The 6,707-nt window shown below is 37.3% G+C and overlaps 1 pseudogene; it reads right to left on the bottom strand.

The window, feature by feature from the left end:
• Positions 1 to 3,982: 3,982 nt before the first annotated feature.
• On the bottom strand, positions 3,983 to 4,081 carry LOC132310754 (small nucleolar RNA R71; annotated as a pseudogene).
• Between the last annotated feature and the right edge of the window lie 2,626 nt (positions 4,082 to 6,707).

The raw sequence follows: 6,707 nt of genomic DNA, 5'->3' as shown, positions 1-6,707 counted from the left end.
GAACTGGTGCAACCAAAAATTGACACCCGTCCTGTTTCACATTTTATTCCTCCTTCATTGCATGAGCATGATCATCTTGTTGAAAAAGTGTTGAATAATGATTTGAACAATGGTTTGAAAAATTCTTGTGTTGAAGATGTAGAGAAAAATGATTTTCAAAAGGTTTTTGAGCCAAAGGCTCCATTTTCGGATGCCTTGAAAGGATCCATTTCTATTGAAAAATAAAAGACCAAAGTGAATGAAATTATTGAAGTGTTTAGGAAAGTGAAGATCAATCTTCCACTCTTGGATGCAATCAAACAAATTCTGGCTTATGCCAAGTTCTTGAAAGATCTTTCCACCCAAAAGAGGAAGAATAAAAGTCAAGCGCCAAAGAAAGTGGTCTTGATCGAGCAAGTAAGCTTTATTTTGCAACACAACACTCTCCTAAAGTTTAAGGACCTTGGTTCACCTACTATTTCTTGCATCATTGGTGACCATGTCTTTAATTGGGCTCTTCTTGATTTAGGAGCAAGTGTTAACCTTCTTCCATATTCGGTATACATTCAATTGGGCTTATAAGATTTAAAACCGACATCGGTAGTTTTGCAACTTGCTGACCAATCTATTAAAAAGCCCCGGGGTATTATTGAGGATGTATTAATCAAGATTGATAAGTTCTTCTTCCTGGTTGATTTTGTTGTCATTGATACGGAACCAGTTCCAAATCCCAAGAGCCCAATTCCAGTTATCCTTGTCTATCCTTTCTTGGCAACCGCAAATGCCTACATCAATTGTAGGATGGGGATAATGAAAATCTCATTTGGCCATATGAAAGTGAAGTTGAACATTTTTAATCCAACCCCAAGTTCAATGGACAAGCATGAAGAAGTACATGTCGTGGAAAAGTATATTGACTGATGAGCGCTGAAAAGTGCGCATTTAAACCCCTTAAGCTTAGGTATTTTAGGACCTTTATCTATCTTACTTTCTCATTTTAAACTAATTTTATGTTATTGTCCTTTTTAGGTGCTTATCCCCAAAATAAGCTAATTCAGCCAAATAAGAGCTTAAAAGAAGCTAACTCAAGCTGGATGGAAGAAAGGAGCAAAGTGGAAGCAGAATGAAGCAAAGTGTGGAAATCAGCATGTTCAATCAATCGAAAGTTCATTGATCTAGACTCTCCAAGATGGATCCAAGCTCTTTTGTCCTTATCCAAAGATCCCACAAAGTTTGATCGATCCAACAATTCTCAGATCGATTGAAAATATTCCATCTTATCCTGTTGTACCACCCTACCTACCACTTTTGTCTCTTTCCCCAAAATATCTCAGATCTGTCCTTATCCAAAAAGGCGCTGCCATAGGAAGATCGATCCAGCCAAAGTTTGATAGATCTCAGCCAAGTTCGATCGATCTCAGCATAGGTTTGATCGATCGAACCTTCTCAAGTGCGAATTAAATTAACTTCTAGCTCATTAAAAGTTGTCTCATTGTGCAATCATTGGAGGAACCCTTGTGTACGAGCCTAGACCATTGGGTGAGATATTTGAGCTACCTATATAAGGATTATGAGCTATTTTTACACATAAGCTTTTAGGAGTTGATAGAGACACTTTTTGAGTATTCTTAGAGAGGAAGAAAAGAGAAGAGGAGGCTAGAGACACATTCTTGAGAGGTTTTCCATCCACTTCAAGAACAAGAGCATTTTTACCATAGAGATAGCCCTTGAGGGTTGGAGGACACCATTCATGAGTGGCTAGACATCCTCTTGGGGATAGAGTTAGCCCTAAACATGCTTTCTTTACCTTAATTTTTGTATTTTTGAGGCGATTTGTGTTGTAATACATGTTTTGACATATTTATATACATAGATCTTGTTTATTCAATGATTTGTGTGGTTTAATTCTTCCAATTGATCATTTCATTCTATCTATATGTCTATGTATGCTAGAATAGATGTTCATATGTTTATCTCTATCTCTTGTGTTGTTGATGCATGTCTATGTGTGTTGATGTTATAGATCTAGAGATTGTCAAGACATAGTGCTTAATAAAATGCTCTTGTGGTTTATTTGATGGTTCATACTCATTTCTTGATGGATTGTGCCTCTCCCTTAGTTTAATTAGTTTAATTTTCATGTCATTAACTTTGATGTAGTGTAGTTACTTTAGTTGTTAAATGGGAGGACAATCCATGCTTGTTGTTTGATGTTCCATACTTATGAATGCAAGTAGTATATTTATCTAATTATGTGATGTGTTTGGGCTTGTGAGCTTAAAGGAACGATTAATGGCTTAGTTTGATATATTGTGCTATTTATTGTGTTGTTTAGACAATATACACTTAATTGGTCATCCATGCTTGTTAAAACAACCACACACACTCACTATTGTTGCAACATATGTTTTCCCTCTCATTAATTATGAATTGAGTGTATAGAAAAGTGATGCTTAGTGGTGATCTCTAAGTCCCAAGACCTCTCTCTCTTATTTTCTCTATCATTTAATTACTTGTTTTATATTGAGCTTGCTTAATCTAAATTGTAGTTTAATCAACCAAACAATTTACCTTTGATCACTCGACCTACTAACCCTATATATTGTTTCCATTGTAACGGTACCCATAATCCCTTGGGACAATCCCTACTCACCCTAGCTTTATTTTTAGTTAGAGGTAGTGGTGGCTTTTACAAATTTAAAACTTAGCCATACTCTTAGTTCATATCATTTTGCAAACTTTAGGTGCATAGGTACGACGAGCACCAAGTTTTTGGCATCATTGACGGGGAATGAATTGGCAACGCCGTGTTTTGGAAACAATTAGGGATTAGTACTCTTTTGATCGTGTCTTTACTTTATTTTTATTTTTATTTTTGGTTACTTATTGTGTTAGTTCTTATTTGGCTAGGTGAATTAAGCAAGGAGGTTAAGCAAAGGAGAATTCAAAGCAAGGAGCTAAGCTAAGCACAAAAAGGACTAAAAATCTAAAAAATTGCAAAGCATAGTAAAGCTTGGAAGTTGAAAATGAATTAAAGTTGCTTAAGGATCCTTTGTGAGATCTTTCTAACTCAAGCTCTAGTTAAATCGTCGGCTCGCGTGGAGGCTTGTTTTTCATTTCTTAGATAAATCGTCGGCCCGCGTGGAGGCTATTTACTTTTCTTTGCATATTGTTCAAGCATGGGAGCATGTGATTATTGTATGTGGAGATTTATTGATTGATTTGTTGTGGGGGCGAAGTGTTTATTACTTGCTTTATTGCTTGTTATTTGTCTTTGCTAGTGCATGCATGGTCGTAGGTCATTAAATCCTACTCTTGTCCCTCTTAATTTTCATCTTGAATCGGTTATTCGTAATCCTAGGGGAAGAGGTAGTTCTCATCACTCCATTTCACTAATGGAGAATTTGAATGACGACAATGTGGAGGACCTTGGTCACATAGACCAACAAGGCATCCTCCACCCTAATGTGCATCATGAAAATGTTCAGGTACCATTAGGCATGCCTAGACCATTCATTCCATCACAACAACAAGGCCAAATTCCATTAGGAATGCCTCAACTAATCTTTGCTCCACAACCTCCTATGGTTCAAGCTAATCAAGGTGTTCGTGTAGCACCACCAATTATGAATCCTTCCATTACATTAAGAGACCATTATGTGCCTAATGAATATAATGCACCTACTTGCAATCAATTGCCTCCATTTAGAGCATATCACTATGAAATCAAACCACAAACCATTCAAATGATTCCTAACTATCATGGACTTCCAAGTGAAGAACCTTATAAGCATTTGGATGAGTTTCTTGAAGTATGTTCCACCATGAAATACACGAACATACCGGAAGAAGTTTTAAGACTTAAACTTTTTCCTTTCACCCTTAAAGACAAGGCAAAATATTGGTTCAACAATCTTAGGCCTTTTTCGATAACCTCTTGGGCGGAAATGCAACAAGAGTTCCTGAAAAAGTATTATCCGGTTTCTAAGACCAATGCCATGAGAACTTCAATTAGAGAATTTTCTCAAGGGGATGGGGAAATGTTTCATGAGGCATGGGAAATGTTTAATGACTTGCTTAGGAAGTGCCCTCATCATGACATACCTAAGTGGCAACTAGTCCAATATTTCTCTGAAAGTTTACCGGATAATCATAAGGGTATGGTTGATGCATCTATGGGTGGTTCTTATCTTAATAAGCGTAAAAATGATGTGTAGCAATTGTACGAAAGTACATGCATAGGTTATTATCTTCTGAAAATGGTGGAAACCTAGGTGGAAGGAAAATTGTTGGCTTATATCAAGTTGACAATTCCAATGACATAGCCCCCGAGATGAAATCCTTATCTTAAAGGTTTGATCAATTTTTGATCAATCAAAATTCGGTGAATTAAGTATCTTCCTCCCCTACTCATATTCATCATCGTGCATCTAATGAATCTTGCATAACTTGTTCAAGTGTCTTGCATTCTATTTCCAATTGTCCCCTTGGACATGTGCAAAGTGAGCCCCATGAGCAAGTCAATGCTACATTTGTTAATCAAGGGAATAATCCCTATGGCACTCATTACATTTCAAGTTAAAGGAACCATCCAAACTTTTCTTGGAAAAGCCAAGGGAAAGGCTCAAACCCTCCCCAAGGTGGTTTTCAAGGGAAGTATGTTCCGCCACCAATGCAAGGCCAAGGTTCCCAATGTTTTAAATCATCATCATTTTAATCACATGGCAATCAATTTTCTAATTCTCATTTCCCTAATCAACCATCATATTTTAAAGGAAATTCTAGGAGTCCCGCCTTTGAAGAGAAAGTTTTGACTGCTCTAGGCACTCTAGAGGTGAACACTCGATTGCTTCATTCTCATTCTCAATCCATTGCTAAAAGCTAAAAACCCAAGTAGGGCAAATAGCTAGTACCTTAAATGCTAGAGAGAAGGGGAACATGCCTTTGAATGCCCCACCAAAGCAACAATGTGTTGTGGAGACTCATTCCTCGTCGGAAGGTTCCATAATTGAGCATGTCAATGCGATGATAACCTTGAGAAGTGGGAAGATTGTGGACAACCAAGTAGGTGTGTCCAATGAAGAGAGTGAATCGGTGTAACCAAAAGTTGACACCCGTCCTGTTTCTTATCATATTCCTCCTTCATTGCATATGCATGATCATTCAAATGAGAAAGTGTTAGAAAGTGATTTGAAAAGTGAGTCCAAAATTGATTTGAAAGATGAAGTGAACAAAGCTTTGAAAAAGGATTTTAAAAATTCTTGTGTTGAAGATTCTTCAAAGAAAAGTTTTGAAAAAGTTTTTGAGTCAAGAGCTCCATTTCCGGATGCCTTGAAAGGATTCATTTATCTTGATAAACAAAAGACCAAGGCCAATGAAATCATTAAAATGTTTAGGCAAGTGAAGATTAATCTTCCACTTTTGGATGCAATTAAGCAAATTCCGGCTTATGACAAGTTCTTGAAAGATATTTGCACCCAAAAGAGGAAGAACAAGAGCCAAGCACCTTGGAAAGTGGTCTTGACCGAGCAAGTGAGCTGAATCTTGCAACATAACACCCTTCCAAAGTTTAAGGACCCCGATTCACCTACTACTTCTTGCATCATTTATGACCATGTCATTAATCGGGCTCTTCTAGACTTAAGAGCAAGTGTTAATCTTCTTCCATACTCGGTATATGTCAAATTGGGCTTAGGAGACTTGAAACCGACGTTGGTGGTTTTACAACTTGCCAACCGATCCATCAAAAAGCCTCGGGGTATCATTGAGGATGTCTTGATTAAAATTGATAAATTCTTCTTCCCAGTCGATTTCGTTGTCATTGACATGGAACCGGTTCCAAATCCCAAGAGCCAAATTCCCATTATCCTTGGCCATCCTTTCTTGGTAACCGCAAATGCCAACATCAATTGTAGGACGGGGGTAATGTAAATCTTATTTGGGCATATAAAAGTGAAGTTGAATATCTTCAATCCGACCCTAAATTCATTTGACTAGCATAAAGAAGTAAATGTTGTAGAAAAATGTCTAGACAATGAATGTGAAAGAATGGAGTTTTTGCTTGAAACGAAAACTTCAAAAAGTTTATCTTCAACCTTGAAACTAAAGAATGATGTTTCAAAATCTTGCTTTGAGAGGGCATGGAAGCCCAAAGATCACATTGACAAAGGACCAATAAATTCCTTTGAACCTAATCCAACAAGTTCTTTAGGGAACCGTTTGTTGGGTGGAATTCAAAGTACTCATCACCCTGACAAGGAAGGGATGCATTACAAGATGTTTGATCTGGGCTAATAGAGCGCAACGTCTTACTAGAGACGTTAAAGACTAGTAAATGCTTCGTAGGGTTTACAACCCTATTCCTCCCTCATTTATATTTTATCTTTCATTTCTTGCATCGTCTAGATATGTTTTGGATTTCATACATATGGCTAGGAATTTTGATTGAGTATGCATGCACTTTCATTCTGAAAATAAGCATTTTATCCCTGTTCGATCGATCTCAAATGATGTTCGATCGATCGAACACCCATCCCTGCATCCAATCATTACTCTGTTCCATTGATCTGAAATTTCCTGCATAAATTAGCCTTCTGCGTATCGTTCGAAAATTTCTTTGGATCGATCTGAAAGTTCCTAGATTGATCCAACTTTTTCTTGATCAATCTTCACTCCACACTTAGAAAAAATTTTGAGATCCATGAAAAAGGCCTCTCTGTGCATCGTAC

Source organism: Cornus florida, unplaced genomic scaffold (genome assembly GCF_030987335.1).
Source record: "Cornus florida cultivar Cherokee Brave unplaced genomic scaffold, ASM3098733v1 CherokeeBrave_3.0.0_Hap2_Chr05, whole genome shotgun sequence".
In the NCBI taxonomy this organism is placed as follows: Eukaryota; Viridiplantae; Streptophyta; class Magnoliopsida; order Cornales; family Cornaceae; genus Cornus; species Cornus florida.
The sequence above is the reverse complement of the archived record's forward strand: the minus strand, read 5'-3'. Positions and strand labels throughout refer to the sequence as shown.